This window comes from Podarcis cretensis (assembly GCF_951804945.1).
Source record: "Podarcis cretensis genome assembly, chromosome: 4".
Classification (NCBI taxonomy): domain Eukaryota; kingdom Metazoa; phylum Chordata; class Lepidosauria; order Squamata; family Lacertidae; genus Podarcis; species Podarcis cretensis.
This window is the reverse complement of record NC_137173.1, coordinates 71,168,224-71,189,871: the sequence shown is the minus strand read 5'-3', so window position 1 is coordinate 71,189,871 and position 21,648 is coordinate 71,168,224.

Here is a 21,648-nt window from a genome sequence, read left to right as displayed (position 1 = left end):
CAGCATACATGTGTCAATAGTTCCTCCTAGGCCTGATCTTGGCCAGGTGGAAATGCTTTTCAGACTGCTACTCGCCTACTAGAATGTAAGTGACAAAATCGAGGACGCAGTAAATCACACCCTTCAAGTTGGAGGTAACCCCGCACAGAGTGTCAGGCGTAATGAGCCCAGCAGCTCATTCTTGGTAGGTCTTGCCCTGTGGATGCTTTGCCAAGACTGAAAGTCCCCACCTCTCCAGGGTTTCCCCCCAAGCAAATGGAGACTGCACCTGTGTGATGCCAACCTTTCCTCCACCCTCTTTATGCCTCCTCTGGTTCTGGGAGACAGGGAAAGGGGAGATTGTCACAGCAGGACTCTTCATCAGCCTGACTCATCTCTGCCTCCTGGTCTCCTTTACCCCACTCTCTTGCATCAGCTTCTGCCACTGATTCTGGACTGATCTCTGCCACAGACTTTCCCAGCTCACGAAGCCCAGTTGCCTCTTCAGCTTCTGACACCTCCTGCTCCTCCTCTTCTCTCTCATCATCATCTCACCATTCTCTAACACTTTGCTTGGTGGTTCTTCAGTTGCTTCCTCCCACCATTTCTCTACATCCCACCTGTTCATGGCAGAAAGTCCCATTAAATGACATGGTAAACAGGATTTTGAGTAAACAGGCATCAAAAGTGTCTTTCCAATGGAGCTCTACAGCTAACTACTGAGAAATCCCACTGCACTAAATGGGGCTTACTCTTGGGTAAGAAGGTACAGCACTTCGGTTCCTATTGTTCTCTTTCTCATTGATTCTGGCTATTCAAAAAGAGAATATTTGGAATGCAGCACTGGTATTTTTCTTCTGAATGCCCCCCTATTTGCATAACAGCCTGTTTTCCAGGTTAAATTTCTGTTTGTTACCTTCTAGGTCTTCTTATATTAATAGCATTATTTGTCTTTAGTAGTGTTTTGCGGTAAACTAATTTATTATGGTCTCCAACTGCTGTTGATGTGCTGCTTACACTTTCTTCCAGTTCATTAATAAAGATGTTAAATGCAACTGAGCCTGACACTGATCTCTGCAGTACAATAGTGTGTTTCTTTTAGCTGTGAAAGGATTAATGCAGGATTACAGAAGCAGAAAAGGAGATCCTTAGATTAAGGGAATATAAAATTCTGGACTACTGCATTAAGTCGCAATATTTGTCATAAAGGTTTTAACACATTGCTGGCCACATTGTATCAGCTCATGTAAAAGTAGCAGCCAGGCATCTGCGGAAACATATAAAGACAAAGAGCAGATTTAAGTTGGGACCACTCCCCTAATTGGGTTTTGACAATATTTTTTAGTTTAGGAGGGAAAGCGAGAAAGAAGGGTGGAGGTGGGTGCAGAATGTGCAGAAAATCTCTCATGATACTAGAACACAGGGGCATCTACTGAAGCTGAAAGGAAGGAGATTTGGGAATGACAAAATGAAGAATTTGTAACAAAGTGTATTTGTTGCCAGAGGATTTGGTGATTACATTACAGTGGTACCTTGGGTTAAGTACTTAATTTCTTCCGGAGGTCCGTTCTTAACCTGAAGCACCACTTTAGCTAATGGGGCCTCCTGCTGCCTCCGCACCACCAGAGCACGATTTCTGTTCTCATCCTGAAGCAAAGTTCTTAACCCAAGGTACTATTTCTGGGTTAGCGGAGTCTATAACCTGAAGCATATGTAACCTGAAGTGTATGTTACCTGAGGTACCACTGTACTTACATGAATAGGATGGGTCCACTGGTGAGGGCTGCAGGACCATGCACTTAACACTGCTGCCACATTCAGGCACTGCAGTCTGCCTGTCACTGTGCATGGCAATAAAACCCTAATCACTTTTAGGGTTCTACACGGTGTGGGGAGCTGCAGAAGTTACGCTGATCATGGTGTAGGGGTGTGCAAATCTGTCACTTTTGTATTCTCTCAGTTTATTTTCCCATTGCTAGGTTCAGTGTAGTTCTCTACATTTCCACATCAGTTTGTGCATTTATTTATTTTTTAAAAAATAATTTTTATTAACAGGCCAATCACATCACATTATTCAAATCACATTAGTTCCACATTATACAGCCAAATTTTAAATTTTGTTGAGGGTACACATACATCAAGCTCTGCACGAGTCCAAAATTCCGGATAACTCCAGGCATCACTTATTTTACTGCTTTAATTAGACAGTTCTATCCAGTTCGATCCGGATAGTCCTTTATTACTTTCTTTCTCTTCTTGTTGTTATCATATATTCCTTTCTTTGCGATCTCTGATGATTTTCACAAGCAGATTGAAAACTGGCGTCTCTGTGTGGGTTTTGTACTCTTCAAAGACCATATCGCTCAGGGACAGCCTCTGTTCAACGCTTCCATAAACAAAATTAATCTTCGGTCTGTCCTTTATTTTTTCTCAGGCTAGCCAAATAAATCAAATAAATCAGGGGGCTCTGTCAGGTCAAACTTGCATTCCAACATTCCTTCTCTTTCGAACGATCCTGATTCTCCTCCCCCTGTCCTTTCTCCGGCAAGCCTGTCTTGGCGAGACGCCATTTTTTAACTGCGTCATAAAATTTTTCCTCTTTCTCACCATTCACCAATCTTCTCTCCTGTTGTAATCCATCCCACACAGTTCTTAAAATCCTGCTTATGATTAGTAAAAACGCGACAATCTTATTTCTTTCTGGGGTGAAGGGTTATTAATATCACATCGTGCAAAGAAAAAAAGACTTTTTTCCTCCACCCCCCCTTCGTTCCAAACATACAGTCTCCTAGTGGTAATTCATCAGAAGATTTACTTATCCATCTGTCACTCCCGGTCACAGAAATCCATTAATCAGCAGTCTTATATGTCGAACTTTACTTGATGTATGTGCTTCAGCTTCATTTCCAATCGTATGTTTCCAATTATAATTCCGAGCTGAAGCAACCAGCACGCGCTAATTGGAATCGGCGTCAGGAAGATCTGACTTCACCGAGGGCTCGTGCCAAGTGTTTGGCACCCCCATCTCTCGGATCAGGGGGTGCATTATGAACACCGCTGGCAAGACAGTTCCCCCCCACCTCCTGGGGGGGTGGGAAGGCTGCATACTTCCCATAGCAGCCCCTTAATTACCTCGTATGGGTCAGAGAGATGTTATTGTCAGCCATCTTCCAACGCGCCACCTGGTGGCCCCCCATCAGTTTGTGCATTTAAAGAACATGAAACAAACAATAAACTTGTGAGTATCCAGCAGCATTTTATTTTGAATTTCTCCTTTATACACATTTTTGCAAAGCTCATTGCCCCCATCAAATGCATTTTGCACGCCATTTTCAACAATATGTGCATTTCTATGCACAGTTAATGGGATGCGAGTGATGCTGTGGGTTAAACCACAGAGCCTAGGGCTTGCTGATCAGAAGGTCGGCGGTTTGAATCCCCATGACGGGGTGAGATCCCGTTGCTTGGTCCCAGCTCCTGCCAACCTAGCAATTTGAAAGCATGAAGTGCAAGTAGATAAATAGGTACCACTCCGGCAGGAAGGTAAACAGCATTTCTGTGTGCTGCTCTTGTTTGCCAGAAGCGGCTTAGTCATGCTGGCCACATGACCTGGAAGCTGTACGCCGGCTCCCTCGGCCAGTAAAGCGAGATGAGCACTGCAACCCCATAGTCGTCTGCAACTGGACCTAACGGTCAGGGGTCCCTTTACCTTTATGCACAGTTACCACAGAAAACAGCAGCAGGAAAGCCCTGTTGCTTTTATAAAGTTTATACCCTGTATATGGACTTCTGAGAGGTATCCAGGAAGCAAAATAGGGTGCTGGATTACATACATAAACCATGGTTTATAATAATGTTTGAACTGGCTGGCTATGTTTTATTCTCCTGGGTTGCTGTATAACAGCAGCTGTCTTTGGCTTAACAAGGGGACTTGCCTTTGGGAATTTAATTTTCTTCAGGGAAAATACCTTTTAAAAAACCAGCACCACAATAGGAGACATACAAGTACATAATTGTCCCTTTACCAGTGCAAAAAAATTGTCCAAGTTAGATTAAAATCCTGTGGCTTTTGCAGAGGTCTTGAGGCTTTCCAGGTACAATTACATGATTATTTGCCTTTATTTAGACCTGTATTTTTAGGACATTTCACTTTTGTCTCTTTTTTTAAAAAGAGAATTTCTATGTAATCACAGGGGACAGGAAACCTAGAAAAAGGTGGGTAACTTTTGTACACAGAAACATGTAGGGTTATTGAACAAAACCTCACAGAACATTATGCCTTGCCTTACAAGCTTTATATAATCCATGCATTCTACAGGGTTCCATTCGTAACTGCTCAGTGCTTGGTGCTCCTTTCCCCAAAGTGTCATTAGTAATACATTAATGCAAGGCATACAACAGTTTCTCCACTTCTCCCTTATGAATAAGGAATGCAATATGCTCAGAAGCCGATCTCACTGCCAGAATGCTTCAAATATGGAGGACTGAACTGTCAAGTGCCTCCAGCCTAGAAGCAGTTATACATTTGGCAGCCACATAAGTCTCAGAAGCCTTTTCTGGTGGGTGAATTTGTACTCTGTGCTGTTAAGAGCCCATCCGTCTCCCTGCATAGTCAGATCTTTAGTTTAAGGACTGCCCCTCCTATTCCAGGAAATTGATAACTTCTTCCAAATTGGTTGCACCCGTCACAGATTGCTGACCTCATGTTACAAGATATGTTTCCCCAAGTAAGCCACATTCACTTTAATGGGTCCACCTGTTCAAAATTAGAAACCGTTGGACCCAAGGGAAGGCTTCTTCACTGTAGCAAGTTAAATAGATATCTATGCCCCGAAGGTACTGCCAAAAATATCCTGAGGGACAAAGGTAATGTGACCGCAACTGCTTTTGGAAACCCTTTCTAGCCACAACTGTGGCCTTCATAAAGATGTAACCACAGGGCAAAACCTCTTGAGTGCTCCTGCCTGGGAAAATTACTGTGCTTACTGTTCTTTCCATACTGTTAAAATGCCTACTGCAAAGCTTCTCACTTGAACATACATGGATTCTCAAGCGTATACCACCTCTTGTGTAAACCTAGCACCCTTACATTTATTCAGCTGCAATGACTTCCAGAAATGCCATCAAATTCTAAATTATTTGAAGTTTCCCACAATAACTTCAGCATTATCTGCAGAATTGCTCGAGCTTCGGAAATGAATGAATGGTTTTGCACTAGATTCGCATCTAGGCATCAGTGGTTCATGGAAGAAATAGATTGTCTTTGCCCATTTGGGTTTAGATGTTGTTTTGGGACTGAGATAGCATTAGTCCTCTTGGTAAGCGATCTACAGTGGGAAATAAATTCCACCCCTAAATTTCATTTACAGCCAGCTTGAATTGCATTTACAATAATGTACACGATCATTTCTTGCATGATAGCGATCAGGAAACAACTTGAATATCTGGGCCTATGGCTAGTTGTGCATCATCAACCGCAATGTACAGCAGAGGTGGAGAAACTCTGCCCCAGATGTTGCAGGACTACAACTACCATAACTACAACTATTGTCCATGCTGCCTGGGGTTGATGGGAGATGGAGTCTAACAATATACAGTAGTACCTCAGGTACAGACACTTCAGGTTACAGACTCCGCTAACCCAGAAATAGTACCTCAGGTTAAGAACTTTGCTTCAGGATGAGAACAGAAATTGCATAGCAGCAGCGTGGTGGCAGCGGGAGGCCTCATTAGCTAAAGTGGTGCTTCAGGTTAAGAACAGTTTCTGGTTAAGAATGGACCTCCAGAACGAATTAAGTTCTTAACCCGAGATACCACTGTATAGACAACCAAAGGTGCCAGCCTTTGGAGTCCAGGATTAATCCTTTAGCATGTGTTTTTAAGTGATCAGAAACTGCATTGTTTGGCTCAATAAGCTGCTGGTTTTGTGTACCTTTTACACAGCAAAGCACCAGATCAAACTCTTAGATTTGAGAGATAGTGGCAAAACGAAAACATTAAATACATAATTGGTGTATGCTCACTGCGTGCAGTTTGAAACCCATTAAATAGGCTGGCATCACTAAGGCGCTTGCTGTGCTCATCATGGTTCAAAGATTGAGGTCCTAGTTGTTGTTGTTGTTTAAAAAAGGAAGGTTCAAAATGCAGTCAAATGTGTGATTAGGTTGTCAGTTTCCCATCTAGACGCATGGATGGCATCAGCCACATAGTTAGCTAAAATATTGCTCTTGGCACCTAAGAGATGTGGATTTAAAAAAGAAGAAGAAGCTATGACTTAAAAAGAAAAGAAAAACACCAATGACATTTTTAGTCTTACCTGATTGGCCATGGCTTCAAGCAATAAACAGCGTTTCCTCTTGAGAACCTCAAATGCCAGACATGACATGCAAAGGTAATGTTCTTTCTGACTCATTAGCTATGTCATGCAAAGTCTTAAATGGCTGGTAAATAAAGCTGAGAAAAACATCTCTCCCTCAAACATCCCTCAATCTTACTAATCAACCCAGCTCTTTCATGAATAGAATATGTGGGAATTAACATAGACATTATAAGTAAGAAGTACAGGCATTCACAATTTGAATGGATAAAGGAAACATGTTAATTTCTTCTTCTGACACCCCTCCTAGCTCATAACATATTAAGGCAGTGGTTTTCAACCAGCGTGCCATGGTACCCTGAGGTGCCTTGAATAATGCTCAGGGGTGCCGCAGGCAACACTGGCCTTTGTTCCTCTTTCTTTCCTTCCCTCACTCCTCTGATGACATCTCAGGTCTCTGCCTCCCAAAGGCTTGTGCAGCTGTTTGTTCTAGCAGCCCTGGCTACAAGATCCCCAGACAAATGGTGCCTCTAGGGCTGGCCAGGGGAACTGAGGTGACCTCAGAGTACACAAGCAAGTGGGTGAGGGACCCCAGTCAGCTGGTCTGTCAGCCCTTGCTCTTGGGAATGGATAGACAAGTGGGAGGCAGGGCAGGCAGGCTGGTGCTGCACTGGTCTTTATTGTGATTGCTGTGTGCAATATGAAAAAATACAGGAAATTCTGTTTGTTCATTGTGCAATACACCAACACAACTAAAACAAAAAGAAAACTGTTTAAATTGGTTGAACTGGACCTTTGCCTTAGGAGTAAATGTACAACAGGTCTCTGGGTTTGATGTTGTGCGACTGAGAACCAAAGGAATGAACTGGATCTTTGCCTTGGGAGTAAATGTACAACAGGTCTCTGGGTTTGATGTTGTGCGACTGAGAACCAAAGGAATGAATCTTGTTCCCAGCTACAGATACTTGATCAATATCAATAAATCTGATAGGATTATGAGGATGAGAAGTGAAAGAATGCCAAGTCTGTATACATTCAAGTGAACCTTCTGTGATGAGAGATTAGTTTTGTTATATCTTTATAGGACCTTTATTCAACATGAAAGAGACACTCCTCTCTTTAATAAATGAGCCAGGAATCAATTAAGGATCTAAAAGACTCACAAACAATTTAACAAAGTTTCAGATCGTTTAATTGCTTGTGCTGCTTCTTTGTAATCACTTTGTAGCATAGTTTCTCTTCTTTCAAGTGTCTGAGCCTTCTATAAACTCTCCTGGGAAATCTAAAGCCAAATTAATGTTTCAATTATATATACAAACATCTGTGTCAGTAATATTTAAATTACGTGGCAATGAAAAGACTGAGGATTTTTTTTGGTTAAAGGCTCGTTTCTTTGGAAAAGCCAACTCTAATTTTTTTACTCCCAATTCAGGTATCTTTGCAATGATATGACCCATAATCAACATACTTTGCATAATAAAATCACATTCTGAGATAATTTAACTGTGCCATATACTGAAAATGCCGTCACTATTAATCCAGAACCTTTGTTAAATCCACTATTTTGACCTCCTTTGAGGAGATTTGGCTCCCCCCCCCCCAAATCCCATAGCTCAGTCCGCTACTAGGGATAACATCTCAACCACAAAACATATTTTGTGTTTGAAAGCCATTAAAACTAGAACAGGAAGGCACCCACAGAATGATTTTGGGCTAAGGCAGGTGTAGGTAACCTCTGACCCTCTGGGTGTTGCTGAACAATAACTCCCATCAGCCCCAACAATCATGGTCAATAGCCAGGGATGATGGGAATTTTAGTTCAGCAACATCTGAAGGGCCAAAGGTTCCTCACACCATGCAGTGATTAAAATATTGCCAACACTTCCTTTCAGGATTTGAAGTAATGGCATCACTTCAAATTAGTAACTGTGGCATATAAACATAGAGTCTTCTCTGCTTAGTTATTAACTACAAGCTACCCTAGTCTCCTTATTATCTAATCTAATATTATGCTTTTTTTGATAAGCAGTTCAAAGAAAGACTTTCCAAGGGAGAAGCAGTTTCCAAAGCTTCCTTCCCATCTGGCAACAAAGCTGGATGGTAGAATCGTTCCCTTCTCTCTGACTTGGGGAGATGGCAGAGGTGCCCCAGAACTTTGCCACTGACTCCTGCCCTCTGCCCCTTGGGGCAGGGAAGATTGGTGGCAAACCTGGGTGGTGGAACTCTGTGCTGTTCTGTCCCTGCCACAGCCTCCCTTACCTATGTTGTTTCTGTGGTGGAGGTGGGGTGGGGTGGGCAGGGCACTCACGGGAGTGCTGCCTGTTCCGTTCCCACCAACTGAGGCAGCTGCTTCAACCTGTGTCATGGGTGGGCTGGCTCTGGTAGAGACAATACTGAGTTAGATGGAACAATAACAATATCTAACTCAGCATAAGGCATCTTCCTGTGTTCCTATATAAGGCATCTTTTAAAAGTCAGAAACAAAGGCACTTCAGAGATAGACACTTTGGCGAGACTTGGCTTCCATTCTTTTCCTTTATAAACGAGACAGAAGATACTTTTTTTCCACCCACAACACAATAATCTCTGTGGAGAGGATACTTGAATTGGCAATGCATAAATAAACATATTGCTTGTGTATAGTGTATGACGTATGAAACTCAACAAGAATGTACCACTGAACAAGTTACTGTAGTTCTATGTTGTTCTTCTATTTATATGAAAACCAATAAAATTAATAATAATTTTCTTATTTATACTCCGCCCATCTGGCTGTAAAAGTCAGTACATATATAAGATATCAAAGCTGGCCATCTTAAAGTTGGAAAGGCACACTGGAGGAAATAATGTTACTTGTAGCTGATAATACCACTTCAGATATCTAAACTGTATTGAACAGATTACCACAGTGTGAAGACTTGCAATTTATTACACAGTTTATAAATACAGAATCTCCACTCAGCCTAGATAGGGGACGTATGTTACCTTTTTGTTCTTATTATGAGTTTGAACTGTTATAACCTCGCCTGGAGCTATGCTTAGTCAATGGACTATGATGCTCTCTGAGTCATATCACCCTTTCTTTGGCTTAATTTATTTGGATGGTGCAAAATGTTTCAAAATGCAAAATACCCAAACATATTGCAGCACCAATCAAAACACAACACTCATAAATAGAAGCTGGTAATGGACTATAACTGGGGCAGGGAGTCTTCCTGTGTGCACATGCCATTGATGGGTGGAACAACATATGAAATGGTTAAGGTAAAGGTAAAGGTACCCCTGCCCGTACGGGCCAGTCTTGACAGACTCTGGGGTTGTGCGCCCATCTCACTTAAGAGGCCAGGGGCCAGCGCTGTCCGGAGACACTTCCGGGTCACATGGCCAGCGTGACATCGCTGCTCTGGCCAGAGCCAGAGCCAGAGCTAGAGCCGCACACGAAAACGCCGTTTACCTTCCCGCTGGTAAGCGGTCCCTATTTATCTACTTGCACCCGGAGGTGCTTTCGAACTGCTAGGTTGGCAGGCGCTGGGACCGAGCAGCGGGAGCGCACCCCGCCGCAGGGATTCGAACCGCCGACCTTTCGATCGGCAAGCCCTAGGCGCTGAGGCTTTAACCCACAGCGCCACCTGCGTCCCTTATGAAATGGTTACCTTGTTACATGTAATCACGTGCTCCGTTCTATTCCCTATTAAGGCAAGCAAGATGCATTATCAGAATTCAAGGACACATTATTTAGAGGCAAAAGCATTCCAGGTGTGAGGCTGGGCCACTGAGGGGTGCAGCCTAAGAAAGAGGATGTGGTGTAAAAAATATTTAGAGGGCTGCATTTGGTCCCCAGGCTGGAAGTCCCTCAACCTTGCACTAGATCATAGGGTCCATTAGAAGTGGTATGCATTTTAGTCAACAAAAATTCTATATATTATTAAAGTGATATCATCTCTGTTGTCTGTAATTAAAATATCACTTGGCAACTAAAATACTACAGTTTTGTATAATATACAACAGCAAGAAGGCATAAGAAAATAATTCATGACATACTTCTATTCTGGCGGCAGTGGCAGCAACAACTACCTCTTGATGGATTTCAATATATGCCAAGTGTTAAAGCTTAGATTTATGTGCCAGACAGCTGCTAGCATGCACTGACTGAAGTATTGCTACACCTTGACAGCAGAAGAGTCCAATATTTAGTAGGATTTGGCTTGAGTGAGGTTTATGTCTGGTCTATACTTTCAAGAACGTCTAAACATAAAGCGAATGGTAATTATGTTTATCTGAATGCATGAAATGCTTTGTTATGGTGCCTTGCTACACCTGTCCAATCTGTGCTGACCAGATGAGAAAACTGTCAAGAAGTTGCCACAAGCAACAGATTCAAGTGGAGAACACCATTTTTCTGGTTCCAGTCTCCATCTCTGTTTGTCATTAAAAAACAACAAAAAAAAAAAAACAAGCTCCAGTCCGTCCAAATATTCTAACTGCTAACTTTTGATGTGAAGATTTGTACAGCTGGCATAGTGCACAGTTGGGAAACCACTGATGATGGTGGACAACAAAATGAGGCAGAATTTTTCGCTATTTCCAGTACAACAAAAAAAAGGGCAATGAAAAGTTGCCAGATTATCTGCAGCAAAGTGTAAAAAGAGGCAGGTGTGGATGAGGTGGCAAGTTTCTGCTTGGAACAATAAGATTTCTTGGTTAAATTGCCAGAAATCTCATGAGAACTGTTATTAGGGCCAGGGTCTCACATGATTTGGGGGGAGAGGCACCCCCCAAGCAGTGGTGGAATATGCCTTTTGTATGGTAAGAAAGTGAATGCTGTGGAGTACTTAAAATGTCTGAACTGCATATCAGAAATTTCATTCAGTTATTCCAGTGAAGCTTGGAATTATCCCAACTGGAATCCTTTTGACCATATCTGTAGAATCCTCATAAAAACACAGCAACTAAATCCCACCAATGTCTACAAAATTAAATATTTTATTCCTCAAATACAATTGCATATCAATACCCACCAGTTCTGTCCTGGGGTGGGAAAATGATCCAATTGGAGGATTTAAGAGAGGAGGGGGGAGTGTCAATCATACCATGTTGGTTGAAACTTCTTACATACAAAGGGACGCACGTAGTGCTGTGGTCTAAACCACTGAGCCACTTGGGCGTACCAATCAGAAGGTTGGTGGTTCAAATCTCCGCGACAGGGTAAACTCCCATTGCTCTGTCCCAGCTCCTGCCAACCTAGCAGTTCAAAAGTATGGCTGTGCCAGTAGATATATAGGTACTGCTGTGGCGGGAAGGTAAACAGTGTTTCTGTGCACTCTGGCTTCCGTCACAGTGTCTTGTTGCACCAGAAGCAGTTTAGTCTTACTGGCCACCTGACCCAGAAAGCTATCTGTGGACAAATGCCGGCTCCCTCTGCCTGAAACAAGATGAGCGCTGCACCCCATAGTCACCTTTGACAGGACTTAACCATCCAGGGGTCCTTTGCCTTTACCTTTTTTACGTACAATATACCTTGCATCATGCACTGTTACAAAGCAAATTTCAAAACAAAGTTAGGGTTGGGTGTTAATCAATCAATTCAAGCTATTCAAATACAGCACAAAACAGTACAGAATAATCATCTACTGTCTCAGAAAGATTAGCATCTTGAATTAATGAGTCAGAGACTTCAGCATGTCAGAAGTAAAAAGACTGAATTTTTCAATGCATCTTCGTTTGGAGGTGGGGGAACATTTTGACTCGGTGTGGGAGACAAGGTGATGAAATTACTTGCATGTTTATTTTTGATATTTATTTATTGTCTTTTACGTGTACGTGATTTGAAGCAGCTTCCTGACCAACCTTAAGGGTAGCCCTAGAATAATAAAGCACCTTGCAAATCCAACCCTGGGGTTACGAATGCATGGACAAGGGTAGCCATGCATTTAACACTGATTCAGATCAGAGGATACCATAAACCATCAGAGGAGAAGAAGAAAAATGTTGGGACATATGTGAATGCAGGCACCAAACACAGGCTAGTTTTACAAATTGGTCTTTTCAGGGATTTCTATCCTTGGTAGCAATAACACATTGACTATTCAGGACATTGCTATCTCTTTACTCTCACAGCGAGGAAATTAAGGGGAAAATGGATTAAGTGTCTTTTAGGTTGATTGCTCATTGTGGATTGTTGCTCTTAAATAATGCCATTCAATATTATACCGGTGAAAGAAATAAAATTGCAATTAAGGATGCCAGAAAGCCTCTGTGCGCATTCCCAGAGAAGCTGCCCACTCACTAAATGCCAGGAAGCACCAAAAAGAGCTCATCCATAGCTATCTAGGAATAGCAAAGAAAAGTATGCTGGCAGCTGTTCTGTGGGATTTGGATAGCACACTTATTCAATAAAATATACCCATATATCCACAGCATCTTGACATGACAAGTTTCTACAGTCTCCCATCAAACTAAACTATACAAAGGAACACCCATTATTCAAGTCTCAGTTATCCAGAGTCACTGTATGTTTTCCACACAGTTGCAGGTCAGGCTAATCTCATGTGTGCTGCTTTAATCTATTATTTGAACTTCTGGTTATCCAAATGATGTTGGCTACGTCCCTTCAGCCATTGGGATAAATTAGATTTTATTTCATTGACTGCTTCCCTAAAGCATAGCCTTTAACGTCAGTGTGCCTAGGAATAGCTACATGGAAGATAAAATTAACAGCAATAAGTGAGTATAATGCTTATCGGTCCCTAGCTATTTTTAATTTCATATTCATTAAGACTTAATTCCCAGGTCCTCATAAAACAAAGCATCACTCACCACTTGTATGATAGGCTTAGATCCCACTCTTCCCACGTATATTTGGCTTCAATTACAGAAATCAGACCTAGCCCTAGTTCGGTGTTCCTCGGTGTTGTGAAAAAATTATTGTGTGAAGCATCCTTACCTCTTCCCACATTGCTTTATTTAATAGTATTTGAAATAATAATGGTTGAGTTTAAAATCATCTCTATCCACCCACCTAGAACTATTTCTGAAATGTAATTCTGAAGTAGTGTGGTTCTGGCAAAAGCTTGGCAAAAACACACAAATATAGTAACTGGAACATACCAGTTGGGTGGTATTTATCATCACCATGACCAGCCTGCAACTAGCTTATCTGAAAGAAAATCATAGTGGGGGGAAATTGGTGATCAACCAGCTGTTGCATGGTTTTATTTAATTTAGGCCAGCCTCATACATCAAGAGGTTATCAGGCATCTTCCCATCATTGAGATAACTGTAAATATGCCCTTCTCTTTTGCCACATGCCTCATTGTTTAAAATAGTAATTAAACAATCAATTTATCATTATTATTTAAGAGATATCTGAATTGCCTTTCAGCATATGAAAGCCTTCACAAGGTGGCATATGATTTTCAGGTTGTAAGCCAAACCTCATTTTCCTGGGAATAAGCCCTACTGAATCCAATAAAATCCAGCAAAATTTTCAATCTACTCTTTTGTAAGAATGTTAAGATTTAAGATTTGATTATTAGAAAGTCTAACCTTCTCCTTTTATATATGTATCAACTTGATATAATTTTTAAATCACAGAAGGTGAAGCTATGTTTAATCCGAAGCTTGATCACATTCCTTTAGGATGATAAATTAAAAGGTCCTTTAACTTTTCCATGGTATCATTCACTTTTGCTCCACAATAAGTAGAAACAGTTTGTAATAAGAACCATACTGGAGACTCTTAATCATGACTTGTAATTACCTTAGGTATTCTTCCATAATACATTCCAAAATTAAATAGGAATGGAAACACTGTATGCAACATTGTTCACCTGGGAGAAGAATGTGAATTAAAATATGCTGATATAACCCAGTTGTTTACAACACAATTTGCTGCAGGAGATGCAAATGTTGGGAAATATTGCTACACCGAAATAATTGGAATAGAAGGAAACTGTAAAATAATAGACTTGTGTCGCCTAACCTAATAATTCCTTTGAGCTGTGGGAGCATGTGGAGTTGAGTATGTACTAGGCCTACCCTGTTGCTCCAGTAGAAGGGCTACTCTATGCACCGATAGGGAATTCTTGGCATCTGCAGGTAAGTTGAGATGAACTCCTGTCTGAAACCCCAGTGAGCTGCTGCTGATGTATGGTGCAATCAGGCCTTGCTCCAGCAAAGGAACAATTAGGAACTCTAAGCTCCTCACCTTCTTAAACTCTCATAGACTCATAGAATTGTAGAGTTGGAAGGGACTATGAGGTTTACCAAGTCCAACCCCCTGCAATCCTTTGCCCAACGTGGGGCTCAAAGTCTGATCTCTCTTTATCTCCTTATCTTTTCCAGCCTTCGTAGGACCTTAGTGATGCATGGCCACAGACAATTCTGTTCAGTTCATTTTTATTATGGAGCCCGCCCTGTGGAACACCATCCCATCAGATGTCAAGGAAATAAACAACTATCTGACCTTTAGAAGACAGCATGAAGGCAGCCCTGTTTAGGAAAGTTTTTAACGACTGGTGTTTAAATGTATTTTTAATATTTTGTTTGAAGCTGCCCAGAGTGGCTGGAGAAACCCAGCCAGATGCGCAGGATATAAATAAATTATTATTATTCATCATCATCATCATCATCATCATCATCATCATCATCTGGAGGTAACCATAACATAGAAAGCTATCAGCTATAATATCCATAAAACAGAGGTTGAATACCATAAACACATTTATTTTAGCAGGTAAGCTTCAATGATAATATACCACAAAGAATTTGTACATTGGTGGCATTTAAAATCAAAGGGTAGTGAAAACTTTGTATGGAATGCATCTTTTAAAAGGTCAAGGACCCCTGACAGTTAAGTCCAGTTGCGAACGACTCTGGGGTTGCGGTGCTCATCTCGCTTTATTGGCCGAGGGAGCGGACATTTGTCTGCAGACAGTTTTTCTGGGTCATGTGGCCAGCATGACTAAGCCGCTTCTGGCGAAACCAGAGTAGCGCACGGAAACGCCGTTTACAACTTGGCAGGATATAAAAGCAACTTCAAAATGAGCTTTATGGCTAAGTGGATTTGAACCCTGGTCTCCCAGGTCTTAGTCCAGATATATCAACATAGCTGCCCAATGTGCATTACCTGAAAGCTTTCCAGAGAAATCTGAATAGTTACTGATGGAAGCTCAACTGGATGAACCCTTTATTTCATCTGTTGTGGATCTTTTGTGTGTGTGTGTGTGTGTGTGTGTGTGTGTGTGCTTTTGAGAGCTCTAATTTAGTTTACCATCTATGAATTAGATAGGTATATAAATAAGTTTATTTAAGACTGGAGCCTGAAAAGGTGGCCTGAATCTATAATGTTGATGTAAGCACACTGCTAAGATTACTGGCAATGCAATTATATTAATGCTGTACTCAAAAGTAAGACCCATTTAGTTCTCAGTGAGATTTACTCCAGGGAAGTGTGTATAGGACTGTAGCCTTTGCTTTCTACATGCTGGGAGCATTAAGTATTCAATCTTCCTTTCCTTTCTAATGTTATAAACATTGCTTACTGCCTGAGCACTCCACAGTCCTTTGATATCAGATGTTTCACCATAGGCTAAATGTATTAATTTGCATCCTATTTTCAAACACAATAAATATGTTTCTATTTGAATTTAACAAGAAATCTCCCTTTTATATTTCAAGCAAGTAATATATAGGACGTTTTATTCTCTGAACATTTAGTGAGATGGTTAGAAGGAGAAGTGACAAAGATTCAAATTTACATAGTGTTATCTTCATCAGGTTTTTGTAAAACTTGGGGAATGTCATTTAACTTCAGAGACTGAGAAAACCAAGCATCTTACTTACATGGTGTAGGGCACAAATCACTTCTCAGATTCTTGTACCGAGGAGTGAAAATTGCACACTTGCAGCTGTAGATAAGAGTTACAAATAAAGTATGGCAAGTTTCTGGACAGTTATCACAGATCTGGGGGAAGGGGAATAAAGTAGTGATTTGTTTCACTATTAAGCCATTGTCACGTAAGGGAGATGAATGTGCAATTATCCTGCCTTTTGAAAAACAGCCTTGCACGATTCGCAATAAGGCGTTCCAAAGACCCTACCATGTGTGATCAATAAATGCATAAGGGACTCTGGCCTCCACTGTTGATATGCCCAGAATGCCCCCATCTCCTGTCCATGCATTCAGCATGCATGAGAAGGGTGTGTACAGGGGAACAAATTCTCCTTATGAGAGAGTCTCCTGCTGCAATCAAGTTCTCCCTAGTATGAAGGCTCTCTGTGTAGGTAGCCCCATAAAGATCATTGAATGCATGTGTGATCTAACAAGCCAAGACTCTGATTGGGGAAGGATAGGTTTTGGGTTTGATTTTATTTAGATTTCAACTAACATGATCACTAATTTACAAGGCCCTTAGTAATTTGAGTCCAGAGTACCTCAAGGACCACCTAATCCCTTGCATTTCCTGTTCAATCATCAAGGTCTTCAGGGGAGTCACTGTTTGCGGTCCCCCATGGCTCAGATGCACAACCTATATCCACCAGGAATCATGCATTTAACATAGTGGGCCCAATTTTATGGAACTTCCTATTGAACATCTGACACCTACTGAATTTTTTTTTATATTATTCTAGCGGGCATTTTATTATTAGATCCCAGGCCACAGGGAGGTTAGGCTGGCCTTGACCAGAGCCAGGGCTTTTTTGGCCGTGGCCCCGATCTGGTGGAATGCTCTGTCACAAGAGACTAGGGCGCTGCGGGACTTGACATCTTTCCGCAGGGCCTGCAAGATGGAGCTGTTCTGCCAGGTCTTTGGCCAAGGCACAGCCTGACCCCCTCTCTCCTTCTGTAATCCTCATAAAACTCTAACCCAATGGTTGCCATTAATTTGATTCTCAATTGATTTTTGAATGTATTTTAATTAATTGACTGTGTGATTTTATGTACACTGTGCTATTTTTACTTGTTGTTAGCCGCTCTGAGCCTGGGATTGTGGGATGCAATTTTTAAAAAATAATAATAATAATAATAATAATAATTATAATTATTATTATTATAATATAATATTATAATTATAATAATAAATTATAATATAAATTATAATAATATAAATATAAATATAAATATAAATTATAATTATTATTATTATTATTATTATTATTATTATTATTATTATCATTATTATTTTCAGTACCGTGTCTCTGTAAACCACCTAGAAGCTATTGTAGATAAGTGGTATATAAGCAGCTTAAATACATAAATAAAATAACTACATATACATCTCTTCTAAAGTCAAGTTCTAGGATCAAACATACAAGCTTTCTTTTTGCTGCAGCAGATATATGCGGCTGCAAAGAGAAGTGTGCAGTTGCTAACCTTGGGTCTTCAGGGGACCATCTTTGGGCAAATATGGTGAGGATGTCCCCCAAGTTCTGAAAGGCCTTCAAGGTTACTCTGTCAATCAAACCTATCCCCCAGTCTTCCTGCAAATATTGGGAGAAGAAGAATTAAAAAACCATTTGCAGACTGAAACATGCTGCAGATATTCTTAATGAAAATGCTTCAGAATGGGCCTGAGCGTTGCAATGCCACTCTCAGGAAAGATTATAAAATGGTGAACACTGTTTCAAGCACTATAGCATTATATGTCATCAGGTGCATATCAGCAGGGATATTACTGTAATAAGCCCTTAATTTCCGCAAGTCCTTGGAGTGAATTGCCTTTCAGGAAAGGATCAAGTGAAGCCTATGATACTAGTAAGAATTGTGCATTTAAAAAAAATGGGAAAAGGACATTGAAAATAATAATATACTTTACAGAGTTGAAGACCGAACCACCAAGGTAGCAAATCTATTTGCTTACAGAAGGGTGTTTCGGTAGGCTTCTGCAATAGGGTATCACTTTTCTTAGCAAAAGCATCTGGTGGGAATGAAGCAATGCCCAGATCACTTAAAAAGAGAATAGTTATCCAGCAGCAGAGCGTACTTTCCTGATGCTTGGGTTGCACATGGGGCTCGGGGAGGGTGGTGTGAGAAGGATGCCATGTGCCCTTCAATCCCAGCCCCAGCATGAGGGGTTGGGATTGTAGGGCGCATGGCTGTTGTGTTCTTTTCACACCACCCTTCCCAAGCCACTAGAGTTTTGCGAGTGGTTTGCCCATTGTATGTGGAAGGTTGCAACCAGAAAGGGGACTTTTGGAACTCCATTGAAGATTTGAAATTTCCTTCTGAGCCCTTTGGATCCATGTCACTATATACATGGTTTCCTGTAAAAGGTCACATTATAACCAGAAACAAAAATTAATGGAAATATGAGTTGGACTTTTGTTCACTACCCATTATGAGAAGGACTGTTGTCCATACAATCAGTATGGAACGGATGAATCTCTGCTCATTTCATATTTGCCTCTACTGGTAGAGTCTTGCATTTGGGATTTTCACTGTGGGTTTTAGGAAGCCATCTTTGCTGGTTTCATAACTTCTGCATTAGGAATAAGAGAAGAAAGGAGCAAAGAGTGTTCATGATCATGTAGAAATGTAGCATCATAATCAGGTTTGAACTTTTGTTGCTGAAACCCATAGTACACTTCTGGAGGAACGCAGACATAACAGCAGCATGGAAACTCTGAAAACCAGAAAGCTACATGTGTTTAGGCCACAATCTAGCACCAATTTCTGCCTGTGTTGAATATGCTTTAAATATATCAGCCTGAATCTTACACAACTGAAATGCTGGGTTGTGGTCATAATTATCAACAGAATAACAGGGCATGAAACTTGAATAAAGATAGCACTGCTTCTAATTATATATTGCTGTTTATCTATTTCAAGAATCCTTTGTGTAGTCTTGCTCTGCTAAGTAAATGACAAATGTTTCAGAACCTATGTTCAGAACCAAATGTTTACCTATTTGGTAAAAAAGGGTGGAAAGGCAAGTCTTACATTGGTTAGGAATGAAGCATGGCAGCTGTTCAGGATAGGGCAGATATGAAGTGTCAAAAACAGAAAATGGGTAAGTAAGGGGAAGGACAAGAAGAAGATGAGGTTTAAACAAGATTAGAAGCAGGAGAACAAGGGAAGGGATCTGTGCTGATTTGTAAGAAAAATTCCATATTAGGACAATATTTGTTTGTTTGTTTGATTGTTTGATTGATTTGTATACTGCCAGTCATCCATAGATTCCAGGGCATTTTACAGCATAAAAATGCAAGATAAAAACACACTGCCCAGGCTTGCACCCCAGAGAAGTCACTTTGTTGCTGTTAACACAGCAAAAGCAACATAAGAGGCAGCAGCTACTTGTCTCTGCAGCCACAGTGAGTTCTGTGATTCTCCAGCAATTTGACTTTCTGCAAGGTGCACTCCATTGTCTTTTGAGACAGACAGATGTCAACAACAACAACTGCCTCTGACCAGGGAGGCAGAGCATAGCCATCATGGATATCAGCCATCAATAGCCCTCTCCTCCATGAATTTTTGTAATCCTCATTTAAAGCCATCCAAGTTGCTGGCTCCTGGGGGAGGAGTTCCATAGTTTGACTATGTGCTGCATGAAGTACTGGTACTTTCTTTTCTTCTTTTGACAAAAGGTAAGAGGAACTCTGTGTCATCATGGGACTCTTGATCAGAGAACGTATGAGTTTACACTGGGGGGCTTCTGAATATTTGCACTGGTGTCTCTGTCATTTTAACATTCCCACACCAAGAACACAAATCACTACATTGTATGAAGTGTTTGTACTATGTAGCGACCCTGTGCCTTCCAGCCAAAAGCAAATAGAACTCAGAGGGGAAACGTTAAATAAATCTTTCTCCAAGCTTAGCAGAAAACACAAATCACACAAGCTGTGTTTTTAGAATTTAATGAAGAGTTACTTCATCATGAGAATTTTCTTCCCCTACACCCATCCCCTTTCAGGGTCCCATGATTCCTAGATCCTCATCTATTTATAACTGATGCAGCTCAACTGAAGTTATAAAAAAATTACCCACCCATGCTAAGTTTCAGCTGTGTATTGATCAGATGCTTGAGAAGGTTTAACCAGTTCTGCAAAATGACCTTGATGCAGGGTACAAGAAAGCTTTTCTTTTCTTTTACTTTTTCTCCAATCTATTTCCAAAACTAGGTCTTTAATACAAAATTGTCGTCTTCAAACACCGTTCATGGTAGCAGATGGGTAGTGCTAGATCAATATATATATTGCTAGCAATGAGTTTAGAGAAGGTGAAACAGAAGAGCAGATGGTTATTTAAGGCCACAAACTAACTTTTAATAGAGAAAGTATTATTAAGTTCTTTACATGAACACCTTTTCTAAGGACAGCCAGGGATTCCCACAGCCCATCAAGACTCCTCACAATGGAAAAGCAGAGCTTGATCAAAGTCAGAAATCTGCAATATGAATGCAAGGTATTGATGTATTTTTGTATGCCTTGGGGATACTTGTTATGGCATTGGAGACAGCTGATCATATAGAGCAGTGTGAGCCAGTAGCGTAGGTGGAGGGGCACAGGGATGGTTGCCCTGGGCGCAAAATTGTTAGGGGCGCAAAATTTCAACACCTGGTGCTATCTCAATACAGCTGCATATTTCCATTGCTGGGCTCTGTTGTAAACAGCTTCTCCATTCAAAACAGGAAGTGACCTCTCCAAACAATGGAATTACTCTTCTTTTAGGCAGTTGAATGCACATGCATACTCTGTCTGTTTCCCCCTCTCCCCACCTTCCCCTTCACACAGCCCCAGGTGCTGGCACCCCACAGCATGCATTCTTCTGAACCAGGGCCAAATGCAGCCTTCCACCCCTCTCTCTGGAACCAGTGTGGTGTAGTGGTTAAGAGCAGTGGACTCATAATCTGATGAACCGGGTTTGCTTCCCAGCTCCTACATATGCAGCTGCTGGGTGACTTTGGAGGAGTCGCACTGCTCTGAAGTCTCTCAGCCTCACTCACCTCACAGAGTGTTTGTTGTGGGGGAGGAAGGGAAAGGAGATTGTTAGCCACTTTAGACTCCTTAGGGTAGTGATAAAGCAGGATTCCTCCTCCTCCTCCTCCTCCTCCTCCTCTTCTTCTTCTTCTTCTTCTTCTTCTTCTTCTTCTTCTTCTTCTTCTGGCCCTCAACCCTATCCTCAGACCACACCCATTCCTCAGTCCACACCCCTCAACAACCCTGCCCTGTGCTCTCCTCAAGTTCTTGTTTTATTTCCTATCTAGAATGTGTTCTTGAACAGTAATGGTGCCTCTTGCTTCCCTAAATGGAGAGAAAGGTGTGTATGTCTTTGCTTTGCAGAGGTTTGCCTACTATGCCTAAGGAAGAGTCTGATACATTTTTGCCTTTGGCTCTGACCACCACTGGCA